Genomic DNA, 17,652 nt, shown 5'->3' with positions numbered 1-17,652 from the left:
GGTGTCTACCAGCGCGCGCTTGGCGTCCGAATCAAACGTTTGGCGCCGACAGGGTGCGCGCTCGACATCTACTAACACACGCTTGGCGTCCACTGGCGCACACCGAGCGTACCACGTAGTGCACGCTTGGCTTCCACTGGTGCGCGCCAAGCGTCAGTCAGCGCGCGGCTGCCGCCCACTGGTGCACGTTTATCAACAACAGGTGCGCGTTTGGCGGCACCGGAAGCGCGCTCCACTTGCACAGAAGCGCGCTCAGCGTCCACCACTCGCTTGCGAGCGGGAGATATCTCATCTGAGAGCGAGAAGAAGAAACGAACTTCTCACCTAACTCTAGAGAGCTGCTGGGGAGCAGAACGAAACTCTAGAGGGAGACTCGAACGAAGAGAGAGGCGGAGGAGGAGGAAAGAGCAGGTTCTTGACTTCTTCACAGGAAGCTTCTCATCCTTTCTACGACGCGGAAGAGACTCTCTAGAAGCAAGAGCGTCCTGAAGTTGCTGCTGCAGTGACTGAATCATCCTCTTGGTTGGCGAATCTTCCTGCTCCGGGGAGGGACTGATCCTGTGAGCAGGAGAGCGGCGAGGGGACGCCTCCCTCCTCCTCCTAGGTACGGCCTCCTCCCGAGCTCTAGAGCGACTGTATCGCTCGCACGAACTAACCGAATCCAAGTCCGAAGACTCTCTACGCCTTTTCTGCGGCGGAAAAGCAGCGAACGCACTGTCAGGAGAAGATCGCAAATTCGGAGAACTAGGACGTGAAGCGTCAACATCACGCGCCGTCCTTTTCAGCGGACGGGAAGCACCGTGAGAACTCCACCCTTTACGTGGGGATGAAGCCTCCGATGCGAAAAAACACTCCTTGAGGAGACGTGCCCGTGCACGCTCCCTGGCAGTCTGGGATTTTCATCAGTAACTGCCGAAGGCACGCCAGATCGGTGGGGGTTCCTTGTGAACCTCCTTCGGCTTTCGACATGCTCCCTCCCCAGGTCCTGGGAGTCAAGCAGAGGTCCAGGCCTAGAGGCGAAACGAGGCCGATCTGACGCACCCTCCACTACACAAGGGGTATCACTGCACTTTTGCACATCACTTTTGCTCTCAAGAGCCAACACTTTCGATTCTAGATTACGAATCGACTCCAAAATTAAGGATAAAGTATTACTCTCTACAGACACTGCTTCAGGGCCCGGAGGCAAAACACTACAGTTGTTAGGAGCATTAACAGAAGGAGGGTTAACAGGAGAAAACATTAATTTCTTGCACACCTGAAACACTCCTGGAGGAAAGACCTCCTTAACCTATCCTTTTCAAGTTTCCTAAGATAGGTATCATACGCCTTCCACTCAGAATCTGTTAATCTTTCGCACTCCTTGCAACGGCTTTCATACACACATTCATGCTCCCTGCAACTCTTACATACCGTATGTGGGTCTACTGAAGCTTTCAGTAGCCTACCTCTACAATCAGTCCTAGAGCAGAACCTAGCGCTAGCTGTACTAGACCCTGACATATTATCCAAGAGAAGTCCAAACCAAAATCAAATCAATCCACTAATAACGTGTGCCTAGCCACCGATCCAAGTCAATTAATCCAAAAAAGAACCAAAAGGGATACTCAAGTAGCAAAAAGTTTCCAAATCCAGACGGAGGTGCTGTAAACAGATGTTCACAACACCGGCGACAGAAAAATTATGAATAGAAAATGGGAATGGTTCCTGATACCCGCCTCCCAGCGGCGGGAATGGGTACTAACCACCTGACTCCCACTACGTGTGTCGTAAGTTTTAAATTCTGTCGGTCGTCGGAAATTATCAGCTATATATATATCTGACAGGTAAGTTGCATGAACAAACTAAAATTTACGAAACACATTAACAAAACTGTAACACTTAACTTTACAAAAAACTACAAATTAAAACTTTTTTTTCTTTTTTTGATTTTAACTTTTTTTTGTTTTTTTTTTACTTTTACGTAGGCTTTTTTTTTTATTTTTATTTTTTTTTTTTTTTTTACAGAATTTCAACTTCATCACCACTTTCAACGTTCTGTTTATCACTTGGTTCTTCCTTTTTGCTTTCAACTTTCTTTTTGTCATCACTTGGTTCTTCCTTTTTGCTTTCAACTTTCTGTTTTTTATCACTTGGTTCTTCCTTTTTGCTTACTCCTGCTAATGCTGAAGGCCTCTTTAAAAAATAACGATCCAAGGAAGATTGCTTCTGCCTACTTTTCACAGTGTTCCTGAAACGACTCAGGCAAACGTCATCGAACTGCGCAAGCATACGACCTGTGTGAGCACTTTATGAAAAGCGCTAGAAGATCCTTAATTTCTGCCGTTGTCATAGGGTCCTCCTCCTCTTCCTCACCGCTACTAAAGAACTCCTCTTGAACGACGTTATGTTGCATGGCCTCCAACTCCTTCAGGTCATCCGTCGTAAGCTCCTCTTGGTGCTCCTCGAGAAGGTCGTTGATGTCGTCCTCGTCGACGACCAGCCCCATGGACTTGCCGAGTGCAACGATCTTGTCAAGATCTGGTTGCAAAACAGTTTCGGGAGCGCCAACTGTTTCGGACTCTGCAGCACCAGCTTCACCCACGTCAAATCCCTCGAAGTCTCGGGCGGATACGGCATCAGACCAGAGTTCCCTCCACGAGGAATTCAAGGTTCGCCTTGAAACCTCCTGCCAAGCTTGGTCGATGAGTTGGATACAAATGACGATGTCGAAATGCTCCTTCCAAAATAGACGCAAGGTGAGGTTTGTGGTATCGGTGATGTCGAAACATCTCTTGAAAAGATGTTTTGTGTACAGCTTCTTAAAGTTCGCTATCACTTGCTGGTCCATGGGCTGGAGGAGAGGGGTGGTGTTGGGCAGAAGAAAAAGAATCTTAACGAAGGAATACTCCGCTAGGATATCTTCCTCGAGGCCAGGAGGGTGGGGAGGGGCATTGTCCAACACCAGTAGACATTTCAGGGGGAGGCGCTTCTCTTCCAAAAATGTCTTCACTGTCGGGCCGAAACACAGATTTACCCACTCCATGAACAAACGCCTCGTTACCCAGGCTTTTGCATTAGACCTCCACATCACTGGGAGTTTCTCCTTCAGCACTTTGTGGGCCTTGAAGGCTCGAGGAGTCTCGGAATGATACACCAGTAGGGGCTTCACCTTGCAATCCCCACTGGAGGCATTTTTTTCCAAAAAAGGCCAGTCTCATCACAGTTGAAAACCTGCTGAGAACTGTAGGCTTCCTTGGTCATCATCTCGTCGTCAAAAGTTTTCTTAAATGCTTCGGCCGCTTTCGTGTCCGAGCTGGCAGCTTCCCCATGACGCACCACCGAATGGATGCGAGTCCGTTTAGGAATTTCTCGAACCACCCATGCGAAGCCTTGAACTCTGGGGTTGGTGTTGAAGTCCCTTCCCCTCCGTCATCTTCCGGCTGCATAATCAAATTGCCAAAAATAGCGCTGACCTTGTGGGCGATTGCTGTCTCCGTTACTGTATCGCCAGCGATTTCTTTGTCTTTTATCCAGACGAGGAGCAGCCGTTCCATCTCGTTGTGCACATGGTTCCTCTTGCTGGACAAAATAGTGATGCCCTTCGACGGTGTAGCTGCTTTGATGGCATCCTTCTGTTTAAGGATGGTGCCTATTGTCGACGGATTACGGCCGTATTCCTTTGCGATCACACTCAATCGCATACCAGCTTCGTACTTCTTGATGATCTCCATCTTTGTCTTCAAAGAGAGCATGTGCTTCTTTCCGTGAATTTCAACTTTCTTGGGACCCATGACTACGTTATCTTGTACGTAATTTACGTATAAGTTACACAATAATGTTTTCGCACAACACGATAATACTACTGCAACAAAATCACTAACGAATCTACGTTACTAAACGAAATCGTTGGACCGAACGAATGCCGCGTGTGTATGATAAAGATGTTGGTACGAAGAGGCCGAGGTAGGCACGCCACCACGCATGTATAAGATGCATGATGGGAGGGATGCTGTCCAATAGGAGAGAAGGATCTCATCAGGAACCAATGGGAGAGCAGGAGGATGGTGGCGAGTCTACTAGTACTAAGATGGCGGCACGTGGCGCGAGTTTCAAAATTGTTATCAGGGCGAATCTCGGACTTTCAGAAACCTTTCGTATCTTGAAAACTCTTCGTATGTAGAGCCGTTAAATTTTTCGCATTGGCTTTCGTATCTTGAGTTTTTCGTAAGTTGAGCCTTTCGTATCTCGAGGTACCACTGTATATAAATTTAGGTTACTTATATGTTCCGTAGCTTCAGAGCTTAAATATTGGTCCATTATAATATGTATATTTTCTGTTCGATTTATACTGTATAATTTTGTAGGAATTTGGTTTTGCACTTCTTTATTTACTACCTCTTTATATGTGTTTTGCCTTGCTGAATCTTGTAAACCTCTTACTTTTAGTTCTATCTTAGTTTCTCTTACTGACATTCAACTTCTTTCTTGTAAGATTTTTAGTTCAGTGTTGTATAAGTAATGTGCGCATTCTTTTGATGTTGAGTGGTGATTTTGCCCACAATTTATGCAAATTGGGTTTTCACAGTCCCATTTTGTTGTGTGGTTGTATGATCCACGGCATACACATCTTGCAGCTTCTCTACAATTTTACTTGAATGGCCATATTTACTGCATGGTTTGCATTGTAGTGGTTTAGGAATATATGGTCTCAACTCTCTAGTCTGCCCTAAAACTTTAATTGTTAAAGGGAGTTCGTTTCCTTCAAATTTTAGTTTAGCTACTTGTATATTTAACTTTGAATTTTTCCTACTTGGGATATCATAGATGTCACATTCTTCAATTTTTTGTATCTTTTCTTAAGCGAGTCCATAAAAATATTTCTATCAATTAGTTCGTCGTCATTATTTGGCAGGATTATAGTACCACATATACTATTAAGTTTATTATAAGTAATTTTCTGATTGAACCTTAGAAGTGGTTTCCACTATCCATGTTTTGGTTTGTTTGACAAAACTTCATGTTTTCTGTTGGGTATCGGGGCCAGTGAATAATTTTCTAATTTTAAATTTGAAATTTTGTTTTTGCTTTCTATTGTCAAAAATCTTGTCCAACTGTTCTTCCCAAAAAGTAAATCAATTAAAACTAGAGAAGGGGTAGGCTGGAATTTTCTTTTGACAAATCTTTTAGGCCTAATAAAAGGCTCCATAGTTGGTATATTTTGAATTGAAGTATCCAAAAGGTTGTAGACCGGGTGTAATCTATAATAATACAGAGGAGATTGCAGTTTTCGGGTTAGGGAGAACACAAAACGAGTGAAGCAGCTCCAAAGGTTAGGTTAGGTGGGGAGGTCAAGGAAGGCCGAAGGCCTCACCAGCTATAACTCTGCAGAAAAATGTTTAATTGCTTTCACGTAGGAGAATGGAAGAACAATTGGAATCTGAGTTTCATCTTCCAAAGTTAGACAGATCTCTAAAGGGCGCCAAGAGAGAGAGCTGTGCATTTCGAGTCATTCCTGTATTTCCTCTGTTTTTTTCCATCTGTCCATCCGCCTGTGGTGTTTGCGCATGGTAACACTGCGTTCTGGGCTTTAAATAATATCCTATTTCGAATATCAACGGTGTAATTCACATACAGTAAATTAATAAAACACTTTTCAGTTGGAAATATACACCCAGGTATCCTTTTATTTACCTAAAACTTACACATAACGTAACTATTTAAAGCCCGGGATGCAGTGTTACCATGCGAAATCACCACAGGCGGATGGACAGATGGAAAAAAACAGAGTATAGGTAAGGACTCACCCCTATAGGTTAGGTTATGTTAAATCAATGTGTATTTTACTTGTTCTGAGTTGTCCCCCACCCACCCAAAAAATTGCTTTCCCATTGTGGTACCACAAATTGTATAATAGGCTAAGTTATAGCCTACTTTAGACTAATATGTAGGTAGGTAGGTAGTTCACTATCTCAAAACATACTTAGCCTACCTAGGGGAAACAACCGACTGGACTAGCTGATCCAGTTTTCACGGCGTATGGATCCACCCTCCGAAAAAGTAATTTAACATGTCCTGACACTGGAGATGGGCACCAGTCACGAGTCATTGGTGGTGAGAGCAACAGCTCGAGACCTCTACTATCCTTTCGAAGATTTTCTCCAAAGTTAGAAATTAAGGTCATATTTTAAGATTAAACAAGAGGTTAATGAAAGTCTAGCCATGCCCACTGCAAACATACCTCCATGACACTTTTGAAATTTTTACCTAAAACACCAAAAAATTTAGATGTTTGCGGAGTCACTTGTGTCAATAAACTTAGCATTCCATGTGGGCTATCCCTACACACCACTTGTAGCCATAGACACTGGGGCACTTTCTTCACAACAATCGTCAATTATGACACCAACCACCTGGTACATCCAAGGACAGTACAATTTTTTCAGTAGAAAGAAGCATGCACTTGATAATCATTCAAATAAATTGTTAAAACAGCAGTATAAGGTCATGAGTTGCATAAATTTTTTTACAAAATCATGATTATTTATTTGAAAATATCCGTTGTTGAAAAAGTAACTAGATTCCTGACTCAAATATCAACATCTTTGCTGTGAACAGTATCTATGGCGTTGTTGAATTCACGCTCTTCTATTGTTTATCAGTGTTGCCAATTAGTATGTGTTTACCCTCCAAACTGGGTATAAGACTTACACAAAACCGGGGAAATAAGTAAAATTAGCCTATCTATTTGTAGTATATATACATATTAGAGCAATTTTATCACTACTGCATTACTATGACACCTAGAATTCATGGAAACAGTTTGTAAATGCATTGGTGTATGTGTGAAGCTCCACTAAATTGGCAACAATGAAATTTTGCCGTCGTCTGCTCACATCTACTTCAGAAATATCTGTAATTTTGGGGGTTAATTTGGTTGCAAAAAAGGGATAATAGATGTGAATTAAAATAAACATTTTGAAGTAACAAAGTAAAGTTAAACTAAATAATGGGAAAGGTAAGCAATTAAAGGAATAAAGCTTTGCACCTCATAAACAGTGTAGTCGTGTGCTGCATGCAACTGTTTGTGGAGTGACCACTTAGGAACCAGGGACAGCGATGTAGTTCAAGTGCAATTTGGAGTGAATTAAGACCAAAATGTGTATAAGTACAATCAAATAAGCAATTTGGAGTTTCAGTTGCGATGGCAGTAAGGATAAAACCATCGATTACAAGGTAAAAATGAATTTTAGTTCAAACCATGCCCCCGGGAATAAGAAGTTTCATTTTCACTAACATATGCAACAAAATGTTGTCTTATTGTGCTGATTACAACTGCAATCTTGAGTAAGATCAATAAACGTTACATATACGTATACGCTAATATTGTTCAAATGAGCGCTGGGAAGGGTGGGAAGGACGTTGGATCCATGCCGGTTACAAATGGCACCTCAGTCGGTCGACGCCATATTGAATTTAAAAACTGCCTTGAAAACATATTTTACGAAGACTTCACATGCTTGTTTTCGTTCGTATGGCGCTTTCATATATCACATTATGTTGACGAAACTTCAACCTTTTGAATTGTATGCTTAAAGATGTAATTGTATTCTTGTTTCACCAATTAAATATCAAGTGAATAAGGCTGAGCCACATGATGACGTTGGATTCAAGGCGGTGTTTCCCCTATTTGCTAGCTATACATATTTTCAAAGCAAACATTGAAACACAGACAATTGACATTTTCAATTAAAAATTTTGGAATGAATTAAAGGAATAGGTAGTATATAAGTACTTTACCAAATGTCCTGCCTAGATTTTTCTGTTATTATATTTATCTATTTAGGTATAGAATAATTGTCTATCTTTTTTTTTTATACAGGTATGTTTCTCTTCCTTTCGCAATATTATTTCAATAGAGTCTGTGCTACCCTATTGATAGTACCACACTCTGCATACTTGACTTCTCTCAACATCATCAGCCTTCTTGCCCAAATCATCTCATAACTACTATAGCAGTCCTGATTATAGGCTAATACCTTTTGTTTAACTTCACTGTCTAGACTGAGCACTTAGGGAGCATAATTAGCTATGTCTTACTTGTAGATATTCTCAACCTCCTTCATGAAATCCGTCTACATGTAGCTACTGAAGCAAGGATCAGGGTGTTGATCGAAATGCAAAGCTAGAGTGATTGCTTCCCTTCACTGGAAATGTCTCCCTGTAGCAAACCAATGGCAAACTTCTATACTGTAACTCATGGAGGACAGAGTTCCTGGACACCAGGAACAAGGTTTACAGGTTGCACTTTGTTTATGCAGTGGCAAAATTTCAGGAGAGATTGTAAAAGCAGTATGAACAATTGTACTAACCACCATTTTTCAGTGATTTAAAAAAAAATAAAACCATATATTACTATTTACCAACGTAGAACAAATTGAAATCATTCAAAACAAACTTCATTATGTGTGTAATCACACAACGCCGAACCAGAATTCCATACACCAAACAGTGTTGCCGTTGTATCCGCATAAAGTTTCTGCAAGCGCTTAGTTACGTTTTTCAAGCGATACTTGTTTACCTTTGGCCTTCTATAAGAAAATAAAGAAAACAAAATTCTGAACCTTACTCGGTAAACTAAATTATTTAATTTTCTAATTTTGAACAATGTTTCATCTGAGTCTGTCACTGATATGTGTAATATCTGAACCGATGTGTTCGTCGCTATTTGACATTATTAACATTTTGAGGCTGTGTCACATATTATAACAGGATTGTCTGCATTGAAGTGTTCATCACTATCTGACGATATAATCATGCACTGTTCCTCGTCATCATTATTAACATTTTGAGGCTGCGTGTTACATAATATAACACTATTGTCTTGCTCATTATCACTTTTTTTTCTTTATCATCGACTTCGTCTAAAGGTGAGTAATCTTCAGGAAAAAAGACTTTTAATATGTAATCATATGAATGCACTAATTCATTGTCGTCCTGAGTTTCACAAATTTCAAATTCAGGTTCTTCTTTGGAAAATAGCAGTTTTCTGGGGAAAAAATCTATATATAATCACGCGATTTCCGGCCACTCATGTTTTCTTTATTTATAGGCCATCTGCTGTACTACCTATATGGTCACTAAAAAGTATCGAACGGCATAAAACAATGAACTCATATGCATGATAATGGATTGGCGATCTGGGAAGATAGAATACTTAGTCCGCATAATTATGGTTGCCACTTGATCCTTACGAGTTTTGCAGAGATGTGTAGCAGGCCCTGCCCGCCCGTCCCAGGAGTCATGGCAGGCCCCGCCTGCCCGTCCTGGGATGCGTGGTGGGTCCCGCCCGCCCGTCCTGGGATGCGTGGCGGGCCCCGCCCGCCCATCCTGGGATGCGTGGCAAGCCCCACCCGCCCATCATGGGATGCGTGGCAGGCCCTGCCCGCCCGTACTGGGATGCATGGTGGGACCTGCCCGCCCATCCTGGGATGTGTAATGGGCCCTGCCCGCCCGTCCTGGGATGCGTGGCGCCCCCCGACCGCTCGTCCTGGGACTTGTGGTGGGCCCGTCCGCCTGGACTCGGACATGTGGCGGGCCACGCCCACCCACCCCGGGATGCATGGCAGGCCCTGCCTACCCATCCTGGGACACATGGCGGGCACTGCCCGCCAGTCATGGGACATGTGGCGGGCCTCGCCTGCCCGTCCAGGGAAACTTGGCCAGCCACACCCATCCGTACTGGGAGTCATGGCAGGCCCCACTTGCCAGTCCACGGACGTGTGGTGAGCCCTGCCCGCCTGTCCCGTGGACTGTAGTTTCCGGTGGGCCCCGCAACCGCGCTGTCCCGGGCATGTGGTGGGGCCCGCCCGCCTGTCCCGGGATGCGTGGCGGGCCCTGGCCACCCGTCTTGGGACACGTGGCGGGACTTGCCTGCACATACCAGGATACGTGGCGGGTCCCGCCCGCCCAACTCGGGACTCGTGGCAGGCCCCGCTCACCCGTCCCAGGACATGTGAAGGGCCCCGCCCTCCCAGGACACGTGGAGGGCCCCGCCCACCCATCCTGGGATGTGTGGCGGACCCTGCCTGCCCATCCTGAGACATGTGGCGGGCGTTGCTCGCCCGTCCCAGGACACGTGGCGGGCTTCGCCCGCCTCTCCTGACACACGTGGTGGGCCTCGCCCGACCATCCTGTGACAATTGGCTGGCCTCTCCCGCCCATACCGGGACTTATGGCAGGCCAAGCCCACCCTTCCCGGGACACGTGGCGGGCTCCGCCCGGCCGTCCCGGGACGTGTGGTGGGCCCCGCTCGCCCTTCCCAGGAAATGTGGGGGGCCTTGCCCGCCCGTCCCGAGACACGTGGTGGGCCTCGCCTGCTCGGGACACTTGGCGGGATGCGTGGCGGCTCTGGCCGTCAGTCCTGGGACACGTGGCGGGCCTCGCCTGCCCATCCCGTGATACGTGGGGACCTCGCCAGTCCGTCCCGGGACACATGGTGAGCTACGCCCCCCCATCCTGGGACGTGTGGCGGGCCCCTCCTGCCCGTCCCAGGACACGTGATGAGCCTCGCCCATCTGTACCCACCCATCCCAGGACATGTGCCAGGCCTTGCCAGCCCGTCCCTGGACAAGTAGCGGGCCTTGCCTGCCTGTTCCGGGACATGTGACGAGCATCGCCCGCCCATCCCGAGACACATGGCAGGCTAGCCCACCCAACCCGAGACATGTGGCGAGGCTCACCCCCCCCCCAACCCCCCCGTCCCAGGATATGTGGTGGGCCCTGCCCGCCCATCCAGTGACACCTGTCGGGCACCGCCTGCCCGTCCCAGGATGTGTGGTGGGCCCTGTTCGCCTTTCCCAGGAAACGCGGCGGGCCTTACCCGTCCGTCCCGAGACACGTGGTGGGATGCGTGGCGGCAACTGGCCGCCCGTCCCGGGACACGTGGCTGGCCTCGCCCGCCCGTCCCGGGACACATGGCGGGCCTCGCCCGCCCGTCCCATGTTACGTGGGGGCCTCGCCAGCCTGTCCCGGGACACATGGTGAGCTACACCCGCTCGTCCCGTAACTCGTGGCGAGGCCCCCAGTCCTGGGACACGTAGTGGGCCCCACCCAACCATCCCGGGACGTGTGGCGGGCCCTTTCCCGCCCGTCCCAGGACACATGATGGGCCTCACCCATCCGTAATGGGACACAATACGGGCCTCACCCGCCCGTCCCGGGACACGTGGCGGGCCCCGCCTGTCCGTCTCAGGATGCATGGCGGACCCTGCCTGCCCGGCCCGGTATGCGTGGCGGGCACAGTCCGCCCGTCCCGGGACACATGGCAGGTCTTGCCCGCCCATCCTGGGACACATGGCGGGCACCGCTCGCCCTTCCCATCACATGTGGCGGGCCCCACCCACCTGTCCTGGGACACATGGCGGCCCATGCCCGCCCATCCCAAGTCACGTGGCAGGCCTTGCCCGCCCGTCCCGAGACAAGTAGCGGGCCTCGTCCGCCTGTTCCGGGACACGTGACGGGCCTCACCCGCCCGTCCCAAGACACATAGCAGGCTAGCCCGCCTGTCCCGGGACATGTGGCGAGGCTCGCCCCCCTGTCCTAGGATATGTGGTTGGCCCTGCCCGTCGTCCTGGGACACGTAACAGGTCCCGCCCGCCCGTCATGGGACATGTGGTGGGCCTCGCTCACCCTTCCCAGGAAATGTGGCGGGCCTTGCTCACCCGTCCCGAGACATGTGGTGGGCCTCTCCCACCCGTTCCATGATACGTGGGAAGCCTCGCCAGCTCGTCCCGGGACACATGGCGAGCTACACCCGCCCGTCCTGGAACTCGTGGCAGGCCCTCCAGTCCTGGGACACGTAGCGGGCCAACGCCCGCCCATCCCGGTACGTGTGGCGGGGCCCGCCCGCCCATCCCAGGACACGAGATGGGCCTTGTCCATCCGTACTGGGAAATATGGCGGGCCTCGCCCACCCGTCCCGGGACCCGTGGCGTGCTCCTCCCATCTGTGTCGGGATGCATGGCGGACCCCGCCTGCCTGTCCCAGTATGCGTGGCGGGCCCAGCCCACCCGTCCCGGGACACGTGGCAGGCTTCGCCCGCCCGTCCCGGGACACATGGCGGGCACCGCTTGCCCTTCCCATTACATGTGGCAGGCCCTGCCCGCCAATCCTGGGACACACAGTGGGCCATGCCCGCCCATCCCAGGACACGTGGCAGGCCTTACCTGCCCATCCCGGGACAAGTAGCGGGCCTTGCCCGCCTATTCCGGGACACGTGATGGGCCTCGCTCACCTGTCCCGAGACACAGGGCAGGCAAGCCCACCCGTTCCAGGACATGTGGCGAGCCTCGCCCCCCCGTCCCAGGATATGTGGGGGACCCCGACCGCCCATCCTGGGACACGTGGCAGGCTCCGCCCGCCCGTCCCAGGACGTGTGGTGGGCCCCGCTTGCCCTTCTCAGGAAATGTGGCGGGCCTTGCCCACCTGTCCCGAGACATGTGGTGAGCCTCACCTGCCCATCCCGGGATGCGTGGCCGCCCATCCCGGGAAACGTGGCGGGCCTCGCCCATTCTGGGACACATGGCAGGCTCGCCCGTCCCGGGACATGTGGCGGCCCTCGCCAGCCCGTCCTGTGATACGTGGGGGGCCTCGCTAGCCCGTCCCGGGACACAGGGCGAGCTACACCCGCCTGTCCTGGAACTTGTGGCAGGCCTGCCAGTCCTGGGACATGTAGCGGGCCCTGCCTGCCCACCCCGGGATGTGGCGGGCTCTGCCTGCCTGTCCATCTCGGGATGCATGGCAGACCCCGCCTTCCCGTCCCAGTAAGCGTGGCGGGCCCAGCCCGCCCATCCCAGGACACGTGGCAGGCCTTGCCCGCCCGTCCCGGGACACATGGCGGGCACCACTCGCCCTTCCTATTGCACGTGGCGGGCCCCGCCCGCCCATCCTGGGACACGTGGCGGGCCATGCCCGCCCATCCCAGGACACATGGCAGGCCTTACCCGCCCATCCCGGGACAAGTAGCGGGCCTCGCCCGCCTGTTTCGGGACACGTGGCGGACCCACCCCTCCTGTCCTGGGATGCGTGGCGGGCCTTCCCCTTCCCTTCCTGGACACTTGGTGGACCCCGCCCGCCCGTCCCAGGACACGTGGCGGGCCGTGCCCACCTGTCCCAGGACGCGTGGGGCGCCCCCTCCGCCCGTCCCGGGATGCGTGGCGGGCCCTGCCCGCCCCTTCCCGGGACGCATGATGTGCCCCGCCTGCCCTTCCCTGGATGTGTGGCTGGCCCAGCCCTTCTGTCCCGGGAAGCGTGGCGGACCCGGCCTGCCCGTCCTGGGACATTTGGTGGGCCCTGCCTGCCCATCCCGGGACGCGTGGCCGGCCTTGCCCGCCTGTCCCGTCATAGACAACACCAGAATATGCCACTGACTCCTTCCAATTCCCCTTGGGCTTCTCTAAATCCGTTCAGTTCTCCTTAGCCTTCTCTGAATCCTTTCAGTTCCCCTGGGGCTTCTCTGAATTCTTTCAGTTCTCTCGGGCTTCACTGAATCCTTTCAGTTATCCTGGGGCTTCTCTGAATCCTTTCAGTTCTCTTAGGGCTTCTCTTAATCCTATGCTTCTTTTCCTGGCACTCCACCAATCCTGTCATTTTCCTCAAGCTTTCTTCAATCCTCCCATCTTCCTTTCCCTTTCAGGAATCAACAAAACTCATAAAAAAACATTTCAGCATATTTATTTCCCTGCAACTTCAACTTCCTTCAAGGATCAACAAAGCAAACTTATTACAGATAAACATTAAACTTTCCATACAACAAACATTGTCCTCAAATTTTTCACATCTTACCCGTCTTTGTGAGGCTAGTGCCATTCCTTAAAGATTGTGCCATTCCTTGGAGATAGCGCCATTCCCTGGAGATCGCGCCATTCCTTGAAGACGAACAGCTGCTCCTTCAGTTTCCAGTTGTCTTTCTCTAGGCGTCTGTTTTTCCCCTGCAGATTCTTCAGGTTGTAAACCAATCTCTCCTTCGCTCCTCGCAGCTGTCCAACCTCATCTTCCAGCTTTTTGTTCTGTTCGCCCTAGACACAGGTCTTCCTCTCCAGCCATGATTTCCTTTTTCTAGAAAGCATGTCAGCTCCTTCCTCTTGAGTTTCACAGCCTCAACTTCACACTGGAGTCCACACTTATCCTTCCTGAGGTCTTCCACTTCCTTCTGTAGGCGCTCGAACCTGACCTCGACGTCTTTCCTGCCGGATTCGTGCTTTTTGGTCTCATTCTTTTGTTCCTGGATGAGCCTCACCATCCGCGCTGCTTCTTAGCTTTTTAACTGCGGGTCTCTCTCCTTCTGTCGTACAAGTCCTCTTGCCTCTCAACCTGGCTGTTTGCCTCTGCCAACCACACTGTTAGTTCCCATATCCTCTCACATAGGGCATCGTTTCTCTCCCCAATTTCCTATGTGTTTTCCATCAGCTGCTGATTTTCATCTGTGATCTTGAGGCTCTTGTCTTCCAGCTGCCGATTTTTCCTCTTTTCTTGGTCGTTCTCCCTCTACAGTGACAACGTGTCAGCTTCGAGCGAGTAGGTCCTTTCTTGCCAGGCCTGCTGTTGCAACACCTCCTGAGTGATCTGGAGCACACGAGTGTGTTCTTCCCTTCCGCCCGCCTTCTGAATCTCTTCATTGTTGTCGAGCCTCTGTTGCAGTTGAAGAATTATCCTGTCCAAGTTCACCTCCTGCTCTTTCTGGCACCGGATGGTGTATTGTCAAGTTGCAATTCTCTCCTTCAGTTCCTTCTTGGGCTGTTCAACTCCATCAACAGTAGTCAGGAAGAACCTCACCAGTGAATAGGCAGCCACAATAAACAAGATGACTATTCCTGCGTTAGAATTCTCTCCATATTTTGAACAATATCTGGACATACCCAGTTCACATACTCTCCTCTCATTCTCTCTCGATTTTTCGTTGATTTTCTATATTCCACGAGAGATATTTCGATTTACAAAAAAATATAGCAGGAAAATATTTCTGAACATTTTTTTAACTACGCCTCGTATCATGGTGTTATAAATTGCTTGAAATCTCTCTCTTCACTCTTCCGGGATTTTTTGCAGTACGTATCTTCTCTCTCTCTCCTTACAGTCCTAGAATAGAAGAAGTTAAGGACCTAGACTACTGGGAAAGACTACAATTCCTTAAATTATATAGTCTAAGAAAGGAGAAGAGAACGCTACATGATAATTCAGGCATGGAACAGATAGAAGGAATAGCAGAAAATATCATGGAACTAAAATATCAGAAAGAGAAAGCAGAGGTAGATTAATAGTGCCCAAAACTATACCAGGAAAAATAAGGAAAGCACACAGGACATTAATCCACTACGCACCAGCATCGATAATGCAGCGTCTATTCAATGCGTTGCCAGCTCATCTGAGGAATATATCAGGAGTGAGCGTAGATGTGTTTAAGAATAAGCTCGACAAATATCTAAACTGCATCCCAGACCATCCAAGATTGGAAGATGCAAAATAACCGGAAGATGTACTAGCAACTCTCTGGTAGACACTAGAGGTGCCTCACACTGAGGGACCTGGGGCAACCCGAACAAGATGTAAGGTAAGGTAAGGTAAGGTCTCTCTCTCTCTCTCTCTCTCTCTGCGGGATTTTTTGTTAATCTGCCAAGAGCGGTAGACAACTGGGTTTGGTAACACTTTCTCTCTCTCTCTCGACTGGCAACAGCTCTCTCTCTCTCTCTCTCTCTCTCTCTCTCTCTCTCTCTCTCTCTCGTCATACCTCCCCTCCATTTCATTAGGTCATCAAATCAGAGTCGGAACTTACAAAAATATGCATTTATTTAAAAGCAAAGTATTAACTGAATAACTCAGGTTCTTAACAGCATGATTAAATGGGATGATAACTCAAAGTTCAAATAACTCAGATAACCCTCGGTAATTACCAGTCTATTCAGTAATTAGTCAACACCATTTCACTCTTCTCCAGAATATAGTTCCCCCTACCAGAATAGTTCCCTCCATTAGAACAGTTCCCTCTGCTAGAATCGCCTGTTAGAAGAACAGGAGAACAATGATAAGCATACACAATTATAAATACAAAGTCAAAAGATTAAATGAAACATCTTTGCATAATATCAAAAATACAGTCAAGCCACACCTATGGCTAAAACAGGTATAAATACACTCATCCATCTCAACCCAGAATCTCCAAGCACTTTCACAAAACAGAAAAAACTTTGGCAGAGCCATCCCGGCTCTTTCTCTCCCCGTAAGAGTCTCGCCATGATAAGTTTACATTTCCTTAATATGTAGGAAAGAGGCTCACACATACCCACAAACTCACACCCATTGTTCACGCCATGAAACCACTCCTAACCAGTTTCAAAATCACCTCTGACAAACACCCATAACTACAGACGAGCGTTGACCTGCTTAGGTAAGGATCTTAATGTCACACCACCTCAAGACCTATCAGCATTTTCTAGGCTGGGATGTTCTCTGTCCCCATGGGAAGCTAAAAACAATGATTCCCAATTTCTGAGGAATGTCAAAGCTTGTGACATACAACAATGTCTCATACATATCATATCATATTATATCAGTCTTTATATGTTATATATACATATATATATATATATATATATATATATAGATATATATAATAATAAATATATATGATATAATTAACTACTCAACCTGAACTTTTCAAAAACTATAGGGAAGTTTTAGATTTAAATGTTACCATATGGATACAAAGAAAGATGAACTGAAATTTAATTATATTACATTTTGTCCTACATAAAAGTGAAAAAAGATATAAAGGAGTACAATTTTATTAGAACATAACTTGCGTCCGCACACTGATTTGCAATACGAAAACAAAGTAGAAAACATTAACATCCCTATTCCTATTTAAGGCGAAGATGACACTAGCCCTGAATTAGCGCGACTCGGCGCGACACGTTTGGTGTGAACGCAACCTTAGTAAGATGTTGCATATATGTTTAATATAATATGCAGGCAGATTTCTGAATGTTGGAATTTGAGAACATAGAAATAATAATAATTGTTTTGAATGAATGCGGTTCAGCGACCATTAATCACCTGGAATCTAAATTCAGTTCCAATTCAGTAACAGAACAAAAGTAAACACACCTTTGATTAACCACAAAGTCATTTTCCAGGGAATCCATGTTATGTGACTGGAAATTCTTTGTACAATTCTGTGACGGATGGTGAATTTTGATAGACAAGTAGTTTGTAAAGAATGTTTATATTCCAATTAAAATATTCAGTCACTATCCTACAGTACTGTGTAACCACACTATATCATCAAATTGTTTTAAAACTGAAAATTTCATAGAGATGATGAAAATTTGAATTCCATTTTCAAGTGTTCAGTCATTGACTAATTAATTATTCAGTATACTACCGGGTGTTTTGAAATTAGAGGCGGCCCCCCAACCCCCCAACCCCCCACCCCACAGAACAAATGGAAAATTATGAAGTTTTCTGCTATAGGCTATCTCCAAGTACATTATCTTAAGTTTATATTAAGTCATTTTTTGTTTTATATTTCTTGTATTTTCAGACTGAGTGACGGAGTTAGATACAGCCATGGCTAACGACTTGGAGGAAGTCAGATGGATTGACTGAATCCGGGCT

At 48.0% G+C, this 17,652-nt stretch overlaps 1 long non-coding RNA gene across 1 annotated transcript in view; it reads right to left on the bottom strand.

The window, feature by feature from the left end:
• The window catches only part of LOC135201313 (uncharacterized), a 49,995-nt gene extending 41,773 nt beyond the window's left edge, over positions 1-8,222 (bottom strand). The window contains exon 1 of the long non-coding RNA XR_010311489.1: positions 8,080-8,222. This is a non-coding gene — a long non-coding RNA (uncharacterized LOC135201313). The remainder of the gene's footprint in view (positions 1-8,079) is intronic.
• Positions 8,223-17,652: the final 9,430 nt, after the last annotated feature.

Source organism: Macrobrachium nipponense, chromosome 28 (assembly GCF_015104395.2).
Source record: "Macrobrachium nipponense isolate FS-2020 chromosome 28, ASM1510439v2, whole genome shotgun sequence".
Lineage (NCBI taxonomy): Eukaryota > Metazoa > Arthropoda > Malacostraca > Decapoda > Palaemonidae > Macrobrachium > Macrobrachium nipponense.
The sequence above is the reverse complement of the archived record's forward strand: the minus strand, read 5'-3'. Positions and strand labels throughout refer to the sequence as shown.